Consider the following 17770-nt stretch of genomic DNA (forward strand, 5'->3'; position numbering starts at 1 on the left):
AAAACAATAATAAATCTAACATCTAATAAGACGTGGCAGAATTAAATGATAGTGTTCCAGTCATAGAGCCACAATACTGTACATCATCAGAATCTTGAATATATCTCATATCTGGGATGGGGTGCATTGTCCTAGGAAGACACTGTATAATTTGGAGGTCCTCCTGGTCTCATGATTCCTCTTCAAGAAATAGATAACAGTCATGGCTAGAAAGGCCTTTGCTCATATTATGCGCAAGTCCATCACCGTTTGGACTACTGTAATGCACTGTACATGGTGCTACCCTTGAAAGGTATCTGGAAGCTACAGCTGGTGCAGAATGTGGCAATGTGGCCAGTTATGGGCATTCATAGGGTTGCCCATGTAATATCTTGTTGCAAAATCTGCATTGGCTGTCAGTTTGCTTCCAGGTGCAATTCAAGGTGTTGGCTATAAACTTTAAAGCCCTTTATGGTGGAGGCTTAGGTTACTATTACTTTGATGCTTCCCAACAGGTCCAGCATGTTGCAGAGCCCGTAGTTCAAGAATTTTGACTGCCAGGGTCTAGGAAGAGATCCTTCTCTACTGTTGGCTATACCTTGTGAAACATTTTACCTCTGGAGGTGAGGTTGACCCTCACTCTTTTGGCCTTCCAGAAGAACATTAAGACTCAGCTCTGCCAACTTGGTATATTTTTCTATGGTTTTAATGCTCTCCTTTATTGTAAACCACCCAGACTCATTTCTACAGTGAGATAAGTGCTGTATAAACCTGATACTTAATTAATAAAAATCTAGGTATCTCTACCAATTAATGGCTTGGTCTCTGAATGCTCTTTGAAAGAACCAAAGTTCTTTCAACAACTTTCTAAATGCCAGGAGTTAGAGCACAGATTTTATTTCTGGTAGGGGGGAATGCCACAGGGCAAGAACATATCTGAACCACAGTACTATACTATCATGGCAAATATACTTTAAGCTACTAACAAATCATAACAACACATAAAAAGAAGAAAAGCAATTGGGAAGTTTACAACGTACAACCACCGTTGGAATCCCAAGAGTCACGTGCCAATGGCTAATGAAGTGCATAAGCAAATTTAAGTAGCACACTGATTGACTAAAATATTCACATTTTATGGAATACAGGAATCTAAGACAATACACAGGAATAGTTGCATTGACCTAGTTATTTCTCTTGTTTCCTAACTTTATCCTTCAATATGCATATGACTGTGTTCACTTAATATAATAGTGCTGGGATTATTTTATTCTACAATAAATACGGTACTTTACAAAGAATGAGAATTCTCAGCAAGTATTGTCTGCAGGCACTTCTTGGGAAAGTAAATTCTATTTGAAGTAGGTGGCCTCATATCACGCGAAATATGTTGTTGTATTTCTTCAGTTTTCATTCATCATAGATCCACTCTTAAAACTCCATTTCAAAATTTCTTTTGGAATTATTTGGAATTATTTTGGACTGATTTTTATAAAGAGTATGGTTGATGAACCAACCATGTAAAGCACATGGATTCTGTTGCCTTAAAGGCAGAAACTTACACCTATTTTCCTGAACATGAAACAAGTCAAACAAAAATGCTTGGGGAACCTCTTCTACCTCTGACCACAACCTGCATAAAATTCAGTGCACATAGAATTGCAGATGAGAAGCATCTGTGTGCTTATCTGTATTCACTCTGAGGAATTATTCCAATACTGTTATCTTTTGGGAAGATGAAGAAGCTCTTTCAAAGAAGAGATAGAAAACTAGGAACATGACATTGAAGAAAATGATTTATGAACTGTAATATCTGGTCCTTTGATGAGGAATTACTAACCTTCCCAATGGAATTTAGCAGAATGAGGAAAATACTTGGTGTTTGCCAAACAATCTTTGGCACTTTGTGAATATTTGTTTTATAGGCATGCAACCTTAAGAACCCAACTTTCTCTCCCCTGAAATAAACCCAAGAGGGGGCTTATCTCAACTCCTATCATCCACCTACTGCCAATCCCATTGTGATTTTTAATTGGTTTTCAAAATAACCAATAACTTTAAAAGGGGTTATTGTCACAAATACAAATGGGCAGCCATAAAGGAAAGGTAAAGCTGAAGGTGAAGGCAAAAGTAATTTAAAAAAAAACCACATAAAATTGCATGTGTGATTTCAAAATTCAAGAGTTACCTGGTATGCAATTTATAGAAAGCAACTGGAAATTTCTCCCTAGTTATGTGTCAGCTCAGAGAAAGTTAACACTGTATTTCTCATCATCAATTAAACTGAACAACAGTCAGTTCAGTCAATTGTTCAGTTGTTCAATTCAGCTGTTGCCAAGTTTATAATCTAGCATAGTTCTTTTCAATGTAGATTTGCTGCAAATAAGAAAGTTATGCACAAGACCATTTCTACCTATATTTGTACCTCTCTACCTTGGCTATGGAAATGAGCTCCCTTTTCTCAAGTATTTTGCCAGGAGGTTCTCTAGGTGGTTTTTCCTAATACCTTGCAGTATCATCATGTTTTATCATTGCAATTCATCCTTTTCCCGAGAATATCCAAGCTGGAATCTAACAAGTACAACAGCCCTGTTGGGAAAAGTAGGCCACCAAAGCTTGGCAGGAATAGTATCTTGGCAAAGAAAATCTAAAACATTGTACAAACAAATTGGGCTTTGAGGGGAAAAAATTGAACGCACCCACACCTAACCTTGTATTCTACTTGGCTTCCAAGCACACGAATTTTTAAAAAAGCAATTTACTTGTAAACTTCTATAAGAAATTAATTAATATACTGGAAATAGAGGGGAAGTAAGAAAAGACTAGGCATTGTAATGATTTTCATTTAATCAATGAACTGCTGGTTTTCAGAGGTTGGGAGGGATAACTGAGGTATTCACTGATTTCATTTAGTTAATAAATTAATTGGGGGGAAATGCTAGGATCCATAGTGCTTTGATTTTGTCAATAAATTAATTGTTAAAAATTAAGGCAGGGAATAGCAACTAAATTGTGCAGTGGATTTTATTTTGCTAAGAAGTCAATACCTGACTAGTTCCTATTTAAATACATTTTTGTTAATACAGTTGAAATGGTCAGCTCCTACAACTGCTGTTCAAATTGTTCAGAACAGAATGAGATCTTTTATTTTATTTTATTTTTGCAAAATTCTAATGGGAAGTCAATGCTCAAATGAAAATTAGCAGGTGGCTTCATATTTTAAAAGGATTTTTTTAAAAAAAAACTAAAACGGGTGAATAAAGAAGTGAGAAAATTGACACTGTATTTCGAAACTGTGCCTACATGTAGATATACCATTATTACCCTGCATATGATTTGGATAACAAATCAAAACTATCTTCTTTTGCTAATGATTACAGGACTTTCATAATGACTCAAGAAAATGCAGCCTCAATAAAACTAGAAAGATGTCTGAGGACTCAAGACTACTGATTGCCAATTAATTTGAGATTAAAAAAAACAGTGTTTCCTACTTAGTCGTCAAACGGGGATTTTCCATCTAACCTCAATCAGGTATAACTCAGCAACATTTCTGAAATAAATGAATAATGAGTCTACACTGTTTAATTTTTGGTAAACTTTCTGAGGCAGGGCTAATAACAAATGTATTTCTTCAATGCTAAAATTTTAAAATGTAATCATTCTCCGGGAAATGGCAATTTAAATTAATAAGTGAACAGCAGCATGTGCAAAATATTTTGAATCACACTATTTAAAACTGGAAATGCCTCTACTTAAAGAAATGCTTTGGTTTGAATGCAAATACAGCTGTTCTGAAGGTAAAATAGGCTGACTCAAAGCAGTTCTCTCTGACTATGAAACATTTCAAGTACAAAACACTTCTGGAAATTACAAACAAAAGAATATATTTCACATACAAAACAGTTTAAAGTGAAACATGTTCACCTGCCTAGTAGTAGTACTTGACAGATACAAATATATTAAGGTAGCTTAAATTATTAACTTGATTTGATTCAGGCGTTCTACAACTTTGAACTACAGAAAGCTCTTAATGGGAGGGGGGGGAGATAAAGACACAGTACAAAATAGTTTTGGGGGTCACATAACTAGTCAGCTTGGCAGAGTTTCCTTCATTACCAGAAGTCATCATACAAATTATTTGGACAACTAAGTGTCAAATTCAATTTCATTGAGGGCCATAAAAGGATTGTGTTTGATCTGTGGGGGGAAGGGGCAGGGTGGGCATGGCCAGCTAGACATCACTCATGTCGGGAGCGCCTGTGGTGGCCTGAGCACCAGCAAAAACAGGCTCCATTTTAGACTGGGATGGCCTCCTACAGCCCTCTGCCAGCAAAAGAGTTTGGGAGGGCTACGCATGGCCCTCTCAAGCTCCATTTTTGGCTGGGATGGTCTCCTGCAACCTTTTGCCAGCAAAAATGAAGCTCGGGAGGGCCATGTGCCATTTTTCATTTTCACTGGCAGTGACATTGCAGGCCCGTCCTTCACTGTTTCCAGAGCGCCCCTAGGGGCTGGATCTAAACACCCCTTGGGCCAGATCCAACCCACAGGTCTTGAGTTTGACACCCCTGATCTATGTCAAACCTTTCAATATCTGGACTGGCTGAAGATTCCCATGATGAATAAATAAATATAAGGCCTCATATGTCTTACTCTTCATTATAGAAACCTATAAAGTTAGATTACAGTGAATTGTTTCACTGGTCCCCACTGGCAGAGCTCTCCTGCTTTTTAGATAAACTATTAGAATCCTTACAATCTCTAAGATGGTCTTATATGATCCAGCTTTTTTATTCAGACTCTTATGGTGTCCCATTAGCCTACATTGAGCCTTATTATATTTTGTGTACAGGTAGTCCTTGACTTACGACCACAATTGAGCCAAAAAATTATGCTGTTAAGTGAGACATTTAAGTGAGTTTTGCCCCATTTTACAACATTTCTAGCCATAGTTGTTAAGTGAATCACTGCAATTGATAAATTAGTAACACGATTGTTACGACAATCTGGCTTCCCCATTGATTTTGCTTGTCAGAAGGTCCCAAAAGATGATCCACATGACCCTGGGACACTGCAACCATCATGAATATGAGTCAGTTGCCAAGCGCCGGAATTTCGATCACATAACCATGGGGATGCTGCAATGGTCATAAGTGTGGGAAATGGTCATAAGTAGTTTTTTTCAATGCTGTTGTAACTTTCAACCATCACTAAATGAACTGTTGTAAGTCGAGGACTACCTATATATGCCACATGGGATCTATTTTATTATTTATTTGTTTGTTTGTTTATTGAATTCATATGCCCAGAGTCCAAGGTCTCTTCCAGGCCCTGTGATTCTATGAGTCGCTTTTCAGAGAGAGATGGATGGCATAGAAATTAAATACATAAAAATAAATAAGCAAAACTACTCCATATTATTCAGGTACATATATTATTATTATTATTATTCAGCTCCTCCTTGAATTATGCTTTTGATTAAAAAAATAAAGGGTGAAAAGAAAATTCCAGCAATCCCCTTTTTTCCTTACATCTTTCTCCCTGCCAGAGGTGAGTTGCTCCCGGTTTGGACCGGTTCGGGCAAACCGGTAGTGATAATTGGGCCTGGGTCGCCGAACCAGTGGTGACAGCTGGCTGGCCACACCCCTGAACTGGCCCGTTCCAACACTTGCCCTGCCTCGCCTTCAACATGCGCATCCACAGAACTGCCTCCTCCTGCCTACACACAGGTAAGCATATGTACTAGCCTAGCCTCCCCCCACTGGCCAGCATCTCCCGAAGTTCCATCACTCCCCCTTTGAGCTCCAAGCAGCAGGCAGGGCAGCAGCGGTGAACTCTCAGCACTTTTTCCACTGACGGGAAAAAATTCTGAGAGGGTTCCTCGCTGCTACTGCCAGGGTGCTGCCAGGGCAAGTGAGAAAAAGAGAAGGGCTGGAGAAAGAAAGGAGGCATGTGATGAAGCAGTCCCCGCCGCCATGGGGAGCGCCCCTCTGGAAGTCGTCTTGTCACTGCTTAACCACCACCACCCCGCCATCCTTTCTTCGGGCCTTGTGACCAGGCAACTCAGGGGAGGAGCGGGAGGGAAAGCAGCAGGAGGCAGGTGGATGGAGAGATGGGAGGGAGCAATGTGGGCACTGCTATGACATGCATCTTACTGCGCCCACCCCAACGAGTGAAGGAGACACCAGCCACAAACCGCCCATCCGTGTTCAAACCAGCCTGCCTCCTCTCTCCCCACACGGGCTCTCTGGAGGAGGAGGGAAGGTCTCACCCAAGACTGTCTTCTTTCCTATCCTCCTGCGGCCTCAGTCCTTTGAGTCACGAGGAGCCCACCAAGTGAACAGAGAGCTCTCTCTCTCTCCTTTTCTTGGGGTGGGAGCCCCTGCCGGCTCCAGCTGGCACCGAACATTCCTGAGGGTGAGAAGGTGACGTGATCAATCGGTCGGTCCGGCGTGCACCAGGCAGAGAATCCCCAGGCACTGATCCTTAGCAGTGGCCCCCTGCCAGCTGCAGTAGAACCCTTGCTTGTACCTCAGCACCAAACGGTCCATGCCCTGCCCTACAAACACACATCCCACACTTGCCCTGGCGCACCCTGGAGGTAGCAGCCAAGCGGGAGAAGGAGAGTGGCCGGAGAACAAATCAGGCATGGCACACCCAGAGCTGCCACATCTTCACAACAGCCGAGGACAGAAGAGGCACCTCTTCCATCTTCGGCTTTTGCGAAGAAGCGGCAGCTCTGGATGTGCCATGCCCACTTCATTCTCTTTGAGAACCGTTCTCTCCCAGCACAGGCTCTCTAGAGGGGGAGGGAAGGTCTCTCCCAAGACCGGCTTCTTTCCTACCCTTCTGCAGCGTCAGTCCGTAAGGGGAAGGTACAGACCATTTGGCACTGAGGCAGAAGCAGCCATGGTGGCGGGGAAAGCGAGGCTTCTTTGACAGCCTCCCAGCTGGTAAAACGGAAATTTTCACTGGTTCGATGGGCGTGGCTAGGTGAGCATATGACTGAGTGGGCGTGTGTGTGACTGATGTCAAGTTGCCCATGCCCACTCAGTCACCTGCCCCCTCACTTAGCCACGCCCACCAAACCGGTAGCAAAAAAATTTAGAACCCACCACCGCACCCTGCTGACAAAATGTTTTGAAAGTTTAGGGTGGGGAAATCTGAAAAAACGTATTTAGAAAGGAGTTTCAGAATGAAAAGAAATGTACAAGATATTTACATCTCAGCTTCGTTATTACAGCAGTGTAGATATGGGAAACTGCTGAATAAGTTAGGGTAGAATTTCCACAAGTGAAAGGCCTTACCAAGTTTTAGAAGTTATTTTAGAGCATTTTCAGATAATTGTTATGAGATCATATAAATATGTATTCCGCTTTTGCTGAAGTGGAAATGAATCTGAAAACAATGAATTCTTACACACCCTCCTCTATTTTTTTTAAAAAATGATATGTTTAAAAACTGTTTGCAGTGTGCAGGGTTATAAAGTAAGGGTATGCAAAGATCTTCTCACTACACTACACTACGAAGTGTTACTAGCCAACTCTATGACAAGTTCTTACTTTTGCAATTCTTTCACCAGTCATTATGAAATATTGCAACAAGAAGAAAAGCTGTTGCCCTAATTAAGCTACTGCTACTGGTGTTTGATTTTCAAAAAGAGATCAGAATTATTTTGGCTAAATGATTTTGCTATGTGTTTGCTATTAGCAAAATAAACCCAGTTAACTATAGGATGGCTTTCTACACACATACTTTTCACTTGTATCTAGTATCCTAAAAGAAATCAGAAACTTTATTCAGTAAATACCATTGAAATACAGGTAGCCATCGACTTATAATAGTTCATTTAGTGACCATTCAAAGTTACATCAGCCCTATAAAAATGACATGACTGGTTTTATCACTTATGACGATAGCAGCATCCTCCTGGTCAATATTCAGCACTTGGCAACTATTTATAACAATTACAGTGTCCTGGGGTCATCCCCTCTTGTGAGCTTTTGACAAGCAAAGTCAATGGGGGAAGTCACATTCACTTAGCAACCATGTTACTAACTTAACAACTGCAGTGATTCACTTAACAACTGTAACAAGGAAAGTTGCAAAATGGGGCAAAACTCACTTAACAAATGTCTCACTTAGCAACAGAAAGTTTGGGTTCAACTGCAATAGAAAGTATCATTTATAAATTTTGTGTCAATAATTATCAACAAAAAGAAAAGGAACTTTCCATTTCAGCTAAAACTACAAGATTTTTTTTTATCCACAAGTTAAGAAGCAAACAACAACAGTTGGTGATAGTTTGTTCCAAAAACAGGCATATAGCTATATGGCAATCCTTTCTTAAAATTATGAAAATACATGCTGCAAACTTTGTCTATGGGTATTACAAAAATTTAGCCCTGCAGCTGCCAACCCATGTTTATTTAAATGTGCTTCAGACTTCAAATGAAATTAACCTGGTTTAGACCACAATTCTAGCCATGACTTTTATGCTGGATTTTAAATTCTTTTTAAATACATTATTTCCTAGCTATAATTCTCCATCCCTAAAGTGTTTATGGGCTTTGATTTTTATGAGATATCCAGCAAGTATCAAATACGAGAACAGCAGCCATAACAGTCAGAATAGCAAGTTTTAATATGACAGTTTCTTAAAAGAAGGCATATATTCTAGTTGTCATTAATACCTGCGCTTTACAGTGATTTTATATAGTGATGAATTCTGCTTATCAAACAGTACTCGGGTTTGCTTTATGTATTAAATTATGAATAATAGTTATGGCAAACCACTAATTTTAAATTAAGTCTCACTAGTGATCTAATTTCTTTCACATATCAATCACATAATAAAAATGAAGATTCATTATGGCACATCCATCTCTCTCTCCCTCCCTCCCTCCCTCTTTCTCTCTTGTGCATACACACACACACACACACACAATTTCCAAAATGACATTGCAATCAATATTATCTCTGTTTGAAGCTTCAATTTATGGGGGGGGGGAGGGGTCTGCCAACAGAAGGGATATTTTAGCTCTGAATAAACGGATTAGAGTACTTCCAAACTTAACCCTGACAAAGCTAAGCTTATTTCCCATGGGCCTCTACAAACAAGGTCCTGTCTTACAGCTCTATAAAAGGTGGATTTACAAGAAGCAAAGATACCAATGGGGTAGTACAATACATCCTGGGAGGGCTAGGTTGCATTGTTTTTGAATGGTCACAACCCTGTGACAACCATTTTATGATAGCATCCATAACAGGATATCAAATTCCAAGTGGCCCTAAAACTTTACTTGTCCTATCCTATAAAAAGTACTCAAAGATTGTTATTTAAGATCTTCAGTTACAGCCAAGTTGCTGTAGATAGAAGCATTTCTTATACACAGTGAGATAATGTAATTTAGAGCTTTAAAATCATTTTTAAGAAGGGACTCACATACAACATGCTACAATAATTCAACCACGAGATCACCGTCAGCTATCTCTGTACAGGTAGTGCTCTACTTACAGCAGTTCATTTAGTGACTTTTCAAAGTTACAACAGCACTGAAAAAACTGATTTATGGCCTTTTTTAACACTTAACAACAGCTGCAGCAACCCTGTGATCAAAATGTCTCACTCAGCAACAGAAATTTTGGGCTCAATTGTGGTCGTAGGTTGAGGACTCTCTGTTTACAGTCAAAAGGAATGGTCTTCGGGAACGTAGCTTGCTAGAACCTTCAATATGCACAATACTATGCTACCTGCAAAGATTTGTCACCAGAGCCACACAAGGTTGCACGAATGAAAATCAGAATTCATTCAACATTCAGAACTAAGTAAAATGTTTACAGAGAAAAAAATGGTAACAAGCAGATATGGCAACCAGTTAAACATATTAAATATTTGCAGCATATATAGACTTTGCTGAAATTGAATTGTAAATTTAAAATGTCAAGACTGTAGCCCTTCCAAAGCATCTGCCACAGTGCAAAGCAGGTACTTAGGCTATACGTCTTTGTTCTTCTGAAAAGGGAAAACCCAATGTCACACCTCATAGGAGGTGATAATAACTAAAATAAAATCAAGCTAGTTTAAAATTCTTATGTGGCATGACATTTAATTCATGTGCTTTTAATCTATAGCTCACAAGTGGATAGCTTTCTTTCTAGAGATGATGCAAATTGCAGGTATGAAGATGGAAATATTAACCTATGTTCTACTTTCATCTTGAAAGTACTTTAAAAATTACAACCACATGTTTCACTATGATTCAAAAAACGTTTTACTTTTGACACTTTTAAAGCATTGCATTTGATTTTGCTTATACAAGATAGCATCTTCATTTTCCAAAGAGCCGTTTCTGTTAAGATTTTAGATAATTTTTAGTCTCTTAAATAAGATTTACTGTAGAACATAAAAACAAACAATATATTATCTTATATTATCCCCAGGTCACCTCCATTTAATAGCAGAGAGTTGCTTTTAAAATTTTCATTTACAGAAAAAAATAGTGCTTCATTTGGAAATGAAACTTCTGCCCTATCATAGCTAAAAACCACTACCAAGAAGCCTCCAACCATGAGGAATAAATTAAGGAAGGGGGGGAAAAAGGGGCTGTGGAAAAAAGTGTAAGAGAAAACATTAAGTTCCTTGGTTTTTAACTCTCCTCCATTCACAAAAAAGGCAAGGAATTGAGTGCAAGTTCTAAAAAATATGGACAATACACCATATCATCCAAGATTTAATGGCAAGAAGTCCTCAATTTAGAAACATTCATTTAGTGACCATTTGAAATTAGAACGACACTGAAAAAAAGTGACTTATGACCATTTTCCCACTTAACAGCCATTGGGGCATCCCCATGGTCACATGATCAAAATTCAGAAGCTTGGCAACTGGTCCACATTTATGAGGGCTTCAGTGTCCCCGGGTCATGTGTTCACTTTTTGCGAGTTTCAGACAAGCAAAGTCAATAGGGAGGCCAGATTCACCTAGCAATCATGTTACTAACTTGACAACTGCAGGGTTACAATGCAAGCTACTGGATGCCTGCAATTTGGCAGTTCAAATCTCACCAGGCTCAAAGTTGACTCAGCCTTCCTTCCTTCCAAGGTCAGTAAAATGAGAACCCAGATTGTTGGGGGCAAAAGGCTGACTTTGTAAACCGCTTAGAGAGGGCTGTAAAAGCACTGTGGAGCGGTATGTAAGTGCTGCTGCTATTGCTAAGTGTGGCAAGAAAGGTTGTAAAATGGGGCAAGACTCACTTAAACAGTCTTGCTTAGCAATGTAAATTTGGAGCTTAATTCTGGTCCTTAGTGGAGGACTACCTATACATGTGTTCCTGTTTTCACACCCAGCCCTGTCAAATAAAAAAAGAGGGATGTTCATTTGGCAATTACTAAACATTTGGGCTACCCCATAAAACACAGAATACATGCAGATCATCCTCTTCTCAGTATCTATATAGATCTGGAGGAAATGGATGGAAAAGGTTAAGCAACATTAGCCATGAAAGCCAGCTGGGGCAGTGGTGGGATTCAAAATGTTTTACTATCATTTCTGTGGGTGTGGCTTGGTGGGTGTGGTGTGGCTAGGTGGGCGTGACTAGATGGGCATAGCAGGGGAAGGATACTATAAAATTTCCATTCCCTCCCCACTCCAGGGGAAGGTGACTGCGAAATCGCCATTCCCTCCTGATCAGCTGGGACTCGGGAGGCAGAGAATAGATGGGGGCAGGGGCAGTCAGAGGTGGTATTTGCCGGTTCTCTGAACTACTCAAAATTTCTGCTACCGGTTCTCCAGAACTGGTCAGAACCTGCTGAAAACCACCTCTGAGCTGTGGGATTTTAGATCTGTCACTCTTCAGCCTAACATAATTCAGGGTTGTTTTTGTTGGGAAAATAGGAATAGCACAGAGTATTAGATATGTCCATTGCCTGAAGTTATTTATACAGCAATCAAAGTGGGATATAAATCAAACAATCAGAGCATGAGAAACAAGCATTTGAGTCAGGTACTGCTACAATCTGCAGTATTGGAAAGGAAGAATGCCAAACCTATTCAGTTTGCGATCTTTCATTTACATGCAAGTAAAACACAACTAAAAATGTCTCTTAAACCCATATTATTAAAACACAACTTATAACTAGGCATCAGAGAATGGAGGAAATATACATGCATTAGGGACATCTTCAGTACTTTTGTTGCCTTATCTTGGAAGTTCTGGAGCTCTGGGAGGAGATAGAAACAATAAGTTGAAAACTAAATTAAACAGCAGCACCAAAGGAGTGTAAATAAACATGCATATTTGTGCCTGGTAAAATGAATATTTGAACATTAAAAACGACCAGGAACATTTTCTTGGATATATTTAGGTATTAAATATTTAACAGTTATTGCCTAATAATCAGGAATCATGTTTTCATTATTAAACAGCAGTAAGTGTATAACAACTCTTTTTAAAGGCATATTGCCAATGGATGGTTCTCACTTCATTTTCAAAATCCCAGATGATTACCCACTCTTCGAGAAAGTAGCATTGCCAGTAAACACGTGCAGTTCTGGACATACCTACGCCTCTGAATCAAAGCCAGAAACATGTGAAAGCAAATCACTTTGTTTCCACCCAAAATATGTTAGAATTGACTCGAGAGTTATGGGTTTTAAAACTGCAGAGGATAGATTATAGAAAAGAGAGCAATGTGATGTAACTTCAAAGAGATTAAAATGTATTTGCATTTATAAATGCTGTGAAGAATATTCGAAGCACTTCTCTACACGTTTTCATCTTTTCCATTTTTAACCTTTTTTTTCCTTTTCTTGCTCCTTTTTGGCTTTATTTTTCTCCCTTTCTAATATTTTGTGTTATGCTTTTATATTTTGGTTTAAAGATTTCAATTAAAAACTGTACATTTAAAAAAATGCTAGAATTGAGTGTAATCCGGCACTAAGCCACTTGGTGGTTGCTTTTCAGCCTTTTAGAATAACACAGTTGGGGGGAAAATCTACTATACACTGCAGAATAACTACTGTACATGTTTCCATATAATTCAAAATATCCTCCCACGATGGTACACACACGTTGCAATTAAAAAAAAAAAAAAAACCTGAAAACTATCTCTGATAGATGGTTGCTGGAAAAGAACAAGAGAGACCTCCATTCTCTTCATACAAGATAACATATTTTTCAAAATATAATCCTCTTGATCTGAATCATGTGCATACAATTCATATGATCTCCTGAATATGATCTGAATCACATGCACTAAACTCAATTCTGATGTCCAAAAGTAGTAATTGATATTACTTGGTCACTGACTGCATTGTATCCATGCGCAATCTTTGTTGTACCTCTTCTGGCTATGAAAGCAACACTGGTCTTCATTTGGTTTTCATGGGCTTGAATAGTAAACAATATGATCTTCTGACTGGAAGTATAAAATTCCAATCCATTTCCATATGCTCCTACCCCAGTAAAACAATAATTGATTCATTAAATGCTTCTACTTTGTTGAGCTTTTCCTTGTTTATGCTGCTTACATTCATGCTGCCGCTGTAATTTCCTTTGCAGCTTCAGGTTTATTTCCCTGCATGGTCAGATCAGTAACCAGGCATCAGAAGGATTTTTTTTTTAATTCAGCTGCATCATAAATACCATTAGCACTCTGTGAATCAAATGGGCAGGCAAGATAATAATCCAACACAATATTGTTCAATCACTTTATCTTGCCTGTCCATTTGGTTCCCTTGGTAATCTCAAAGGTGTTTTTTTCTTCAAAAGCAACTGGATTGTTGTTGTTGTTTTCTTGAGGAAGAAGAAGAAAAAGTTTCACTTCTCATCCAAAAAGCTTCATCAGTTCTGATGGCAGGAGGATAGGATAGGTACTGACACTTAAGACTGGATGGTGGAGGGATGGAAGGATAGGTTCTGATAGGCTCCCACCACCATCCAATCTCAACTGTCAGTACCTATCCTTCTATCCTCCCGCCATCAGAACTGATGAAGCTTCTTGGATGAGAAGCAAAACGTTTTCATCTTCCTCTCCTCAAGAAAAAAGCACCTTTGAGTAAGTATGACTTAGACGACTGAGATTCTCCACAGACATTTTCCCTTGGTTATATCCTGGAGTGATTTATCATTGCCTTCTCCCTATGCAATACAAATTATGTCTTTGTTGCTATCACTAAAATGATCATTCATTTGTAACATCTTCCTACGTCACTACTGCCCAATATTGGGATAATGTTCATATCTTGGGCAACCCTAATAGAAATATATACTCTTGGCATCGAGTAAAGCATGCCTCGCCTCTTTCCCGTAGGAAGTCTCTGCCCTTCCATGAGGAGGCAGCACAGAAGGATTTGTAGACTGAAGTGTCGGTGTGTGTGTGTGTGTGTGTGTGTGCGCGCGCGCGTGCATGTATCCTCAAAGATAAATAATAGGGGGAGAAAAAAGATTGCGTGCATTATAGTTATTAAAATTAAAAGCTGGGGGAAAGGCCACATTTGGTAACTAGACATAACTATTGAAATGAAGTCAATCTTTGATCTTATCATTAAATCTAGACTATATAACAATATATTATATCATTTTCTCATTTACAGAACACAGAGACTTTCAAAAATAAATAGCAAACTCAACCCCCTGGGGGAACATGACCCATAGTTTGAGAACTCCTGACCCATGGCACAAGTCCAATGCCTTTGAAGAAACTTAAGCTCTTAGGCTACACATTGCTTTCACAGGAGAAAAACTGCCACCACAATGGCTCCTTCTCCAGCTACCTTCTAAACAGGAAGTCTAAAGCTTTTCATCACAGCCAGCCATGGAAAAACTACAATAAGCAACTAAACGAGGAGGAAAATGTTCCAAGACAATAGTTTATATGAATCAGTTCTTTGTCCTTGTGGTCTGCTCATCTGGTTGTCAATCACTGAACTTGCGAGGAATGAATTTTGGACTCAGAAATGTCCTTTACATGAAAGATGTAGCACACATGTTGTTGTTATGACTGTTCCAATGACAGTTGCTAGTTCTAGGGGTTCCATAAGCTAGAGATATCATCAGTTGCAAAACACACAAGGGAAAATTCAGTAGCACATCATCAAGGCTAAACAAATCCCCAATCAATCACATTTCGCATTGATGCTGAAAAGGGGTATGCCTTTTCAGCATCAATGCGATAGGTAAATAGGTAAGTAAGCAAATCCATACCATCCAAGAAAATAGGTAAGTAAGCAAATCCATACCATCCACACCAGGTGATTTACCCCCCCCCCCCTTCAAAGCACCACTACTTTTAATATGCCTGTATAAAGCAATGAAGGTGAAATTCATTGTATATTGATGATATACATTTTGTGGGACACTATGATGTCACAATTTTATTGATGTACTTGTATCATTTCTGAGCCTTCTTCAGTACTGGAAGTGGCTCCTGCATACTCATAGCTCATTCACAGAGGTCTCTGTTAATTGGCTATATCAGAAGAGACACCTTAAGTAACATGAAGTGAAACTTAATGGTAACTTTCTCTTTTTAGAAGAAGGGCACCCTGTTCCTTGGGAAAGTCAGCATGTTTGACAAGCAGATAGGATTTACAAAATTCTCCTCCGAGGCAAACAACACCCAGCGAGGTCAAAGGAAGATACATCAATATTGCTATTATTTTTGTGGGTTTTTTTTCTTAATAATTAAAAAGCAATAAAGAATGTATTTGAAGATATCATTTGCAGCACTTGGATTATGTCCAATAGATATAGATATCAGGCTTCAAACCTCCACCAACAAAAACTTCTGACTAAACTACTGCTCCCAAGAATCCCTTCTCTATAATTGCATTCTTGTATCTCCTTCAACTCTGTCTATTGACATCACTGCTCTTAACGACTGGTGAAGTATTTCAGAGACCCCTAATCAGGAACTGGGTCTGTTACCCCAATAACAGCACCCACTTTTTCAACAGTTGTCCTACTTAAACCCTGCCCCTCCCCTTCTGTACTCAAGGTATCACTGGTTCCTCTTCAGTCTCTGAATGAGTCTTCAGTGAGGACTATGTTTCAGTGGAAACATTGTTGTTTCACAAATCAGAATAGAAGAATCCTTCGCTCAAAGCACTGGTAAAGCAAAGCACCTCTTCCAAGCTTTGTACATTACATTACTCTGTAAGGAAAATGGGTGGCATAAAGTTAGATAAATGATAGATGATGATGGTAGGTAGGTAGGTAGGTAGGTGGGTGGGTGGGTGGGTGGGTGGGTGGGTGGGTGGGTGGGTGGGTGGATGGATGGATGGATGGATGGATGGATGGATGGATGGATGGATAGATAGATAGATAGATAGATAGATAGATAGATAGATAGATGATAGATAGATAGATAGATAGATAGATAGATAGATAGATAGATAGATAGATAGATATTGCACATAGAAGACTCAATTACCTTCCAAAGTCTATCAGTATTTCCTTAAAATGGAAATAGCTGCATTCCCAAATTGTCAGAATGTTTTTCATTAAATTACAATGCATACAACTGGAATGTACAGTGGAACCACTACTAGAAAAAGAGAAGAGGAAACAGTGGAAGTAACTACATTCCTTTAGAATCAAGTGTGATGAATTATTTTGCCTTGAATGCACAATCATTCAGGGCAACTATTCACATTTTAAAAAAATTGCTATTGAATTATGAATCATAGTTCCCTCATTCATGGAATGGTGGAAATAAAAAAAAATGTGGAGAAAAATATATATTTCTAACATTTATATGCTGCTTATCAAAACAGATGTAAAAATAATGTACAACAGAATTTTTAAAAGTAAAAGAAATTAGAACAGAGCCTCACTGTGTTTTTTGCAGTTTTTGAAGAGGATAGAAATATGTGAAAGAGCATCAAAGGAAGAATGAAATTAATTTTATTGATTTCCCTGTTTTTTTTCTTAAATACAACATGTAGCTTTTCATATAAAATCCACATGGTTACTCCAGGAAGCAATGCAAAACAAACAAGCAGAATGTATATAAAGAGTGCATATTGTCCTTAATATGTTTTGCTGCAAGCACATTTGGGCTTAGAAGATATAGAGTCCTTCATTTGATAGAACTTTTAAATATCTATATTCACATGGGCAGTCCAGAAAGTATACACAATGAAAACATTTGGGTGAAGAGTCCTTCACAATTCCAAACAGATTTTTTTTTTAATGTTAGGGGGGAAATTATTTGGGATAAATATCCTGCCTTGTCTAAAATTCGTCCACCTTCCAACCCCTTTTGCTCAACATCACACGAAGGGGCAAAAAGGAGATACAGGTAATCTTCAGTTTACAACTGAGCCCAACATTTCTGTGGTTAAGTAAGACAGTTGTTAAGTGAGATTTGCCCCATTTTATGACCTTTGTTGCCACTGCAGTTAAGCAAATTACTGCAGTAGTTAAATTAATCTGTCTTCCTTACTGAAGGTTGCAAAAGGTGATCACATGACCCCAGGACACTACAACCAACTTAAATAAGAGTCAGTTGCCAGGCGTCTAAATTTTGATCATGTGACCACGGGGATGTTCATATACGTGTGATAAAAGGTCATAAGTCACCTTTTTCAGTGCTGTTGTAACTTTGAACAGTCAGTAAGCAAATGGCTGTAAGACGAGGACTACCAGTAGATTTAGCTCAGTATGAACACTTCTCCGTGACTTGAACCCTTAAGAAAGAAGTTTTGAATTTAGACTTTTCTTTGTGATGTCAAACCTAGAGCACAATTGCATTTTAAAAAGAAATTGCCCACCAATCCATTGTTATA

At 38.8% G+C, this 17770-nt stretch overlaps 1 protein-coding gene across 5 annotated transcripts in view; it reads right to left on the reverse strand.

Moving 5' to 3' along the window:
- GTDC1 (glycosyltransferase like domain containing 1) overlaps positions 1-17770 on the reverse strand; it is a 288481-nt gene that overhangs the window by 229644 nt on the left and 41067 nt on the right. Inside the window, exon 2 of one of the 5 annotated variants that reach the window (XM_081935118.1) lies at positions 6251-6390. The exons of the other annotated variants lie outside the window; for them this stretch is intronic. The gene's annotated coding sequence lies outside the window, so the exon portion shown is untranslated. The remainder of the gene's footprint in view (positions 1-6250; positions 6391-17770) is intronic. 5 annotated transcript variants of the gene reach the window in all.

The sequence above is a fragment of the Natrix helvetica genome (genome assembly GCF_964273705.1).
Source record: "Natrix helvetica genome assembly, chromosome: 1".
In the NCBI taxonomy this organism is placed as follows: domain Eukaryota; kingdom Metazoa; phylum Chordata; class Lepidosauria; order Squamata; family Natricidae; genus Natrix; species Natrix helvetica.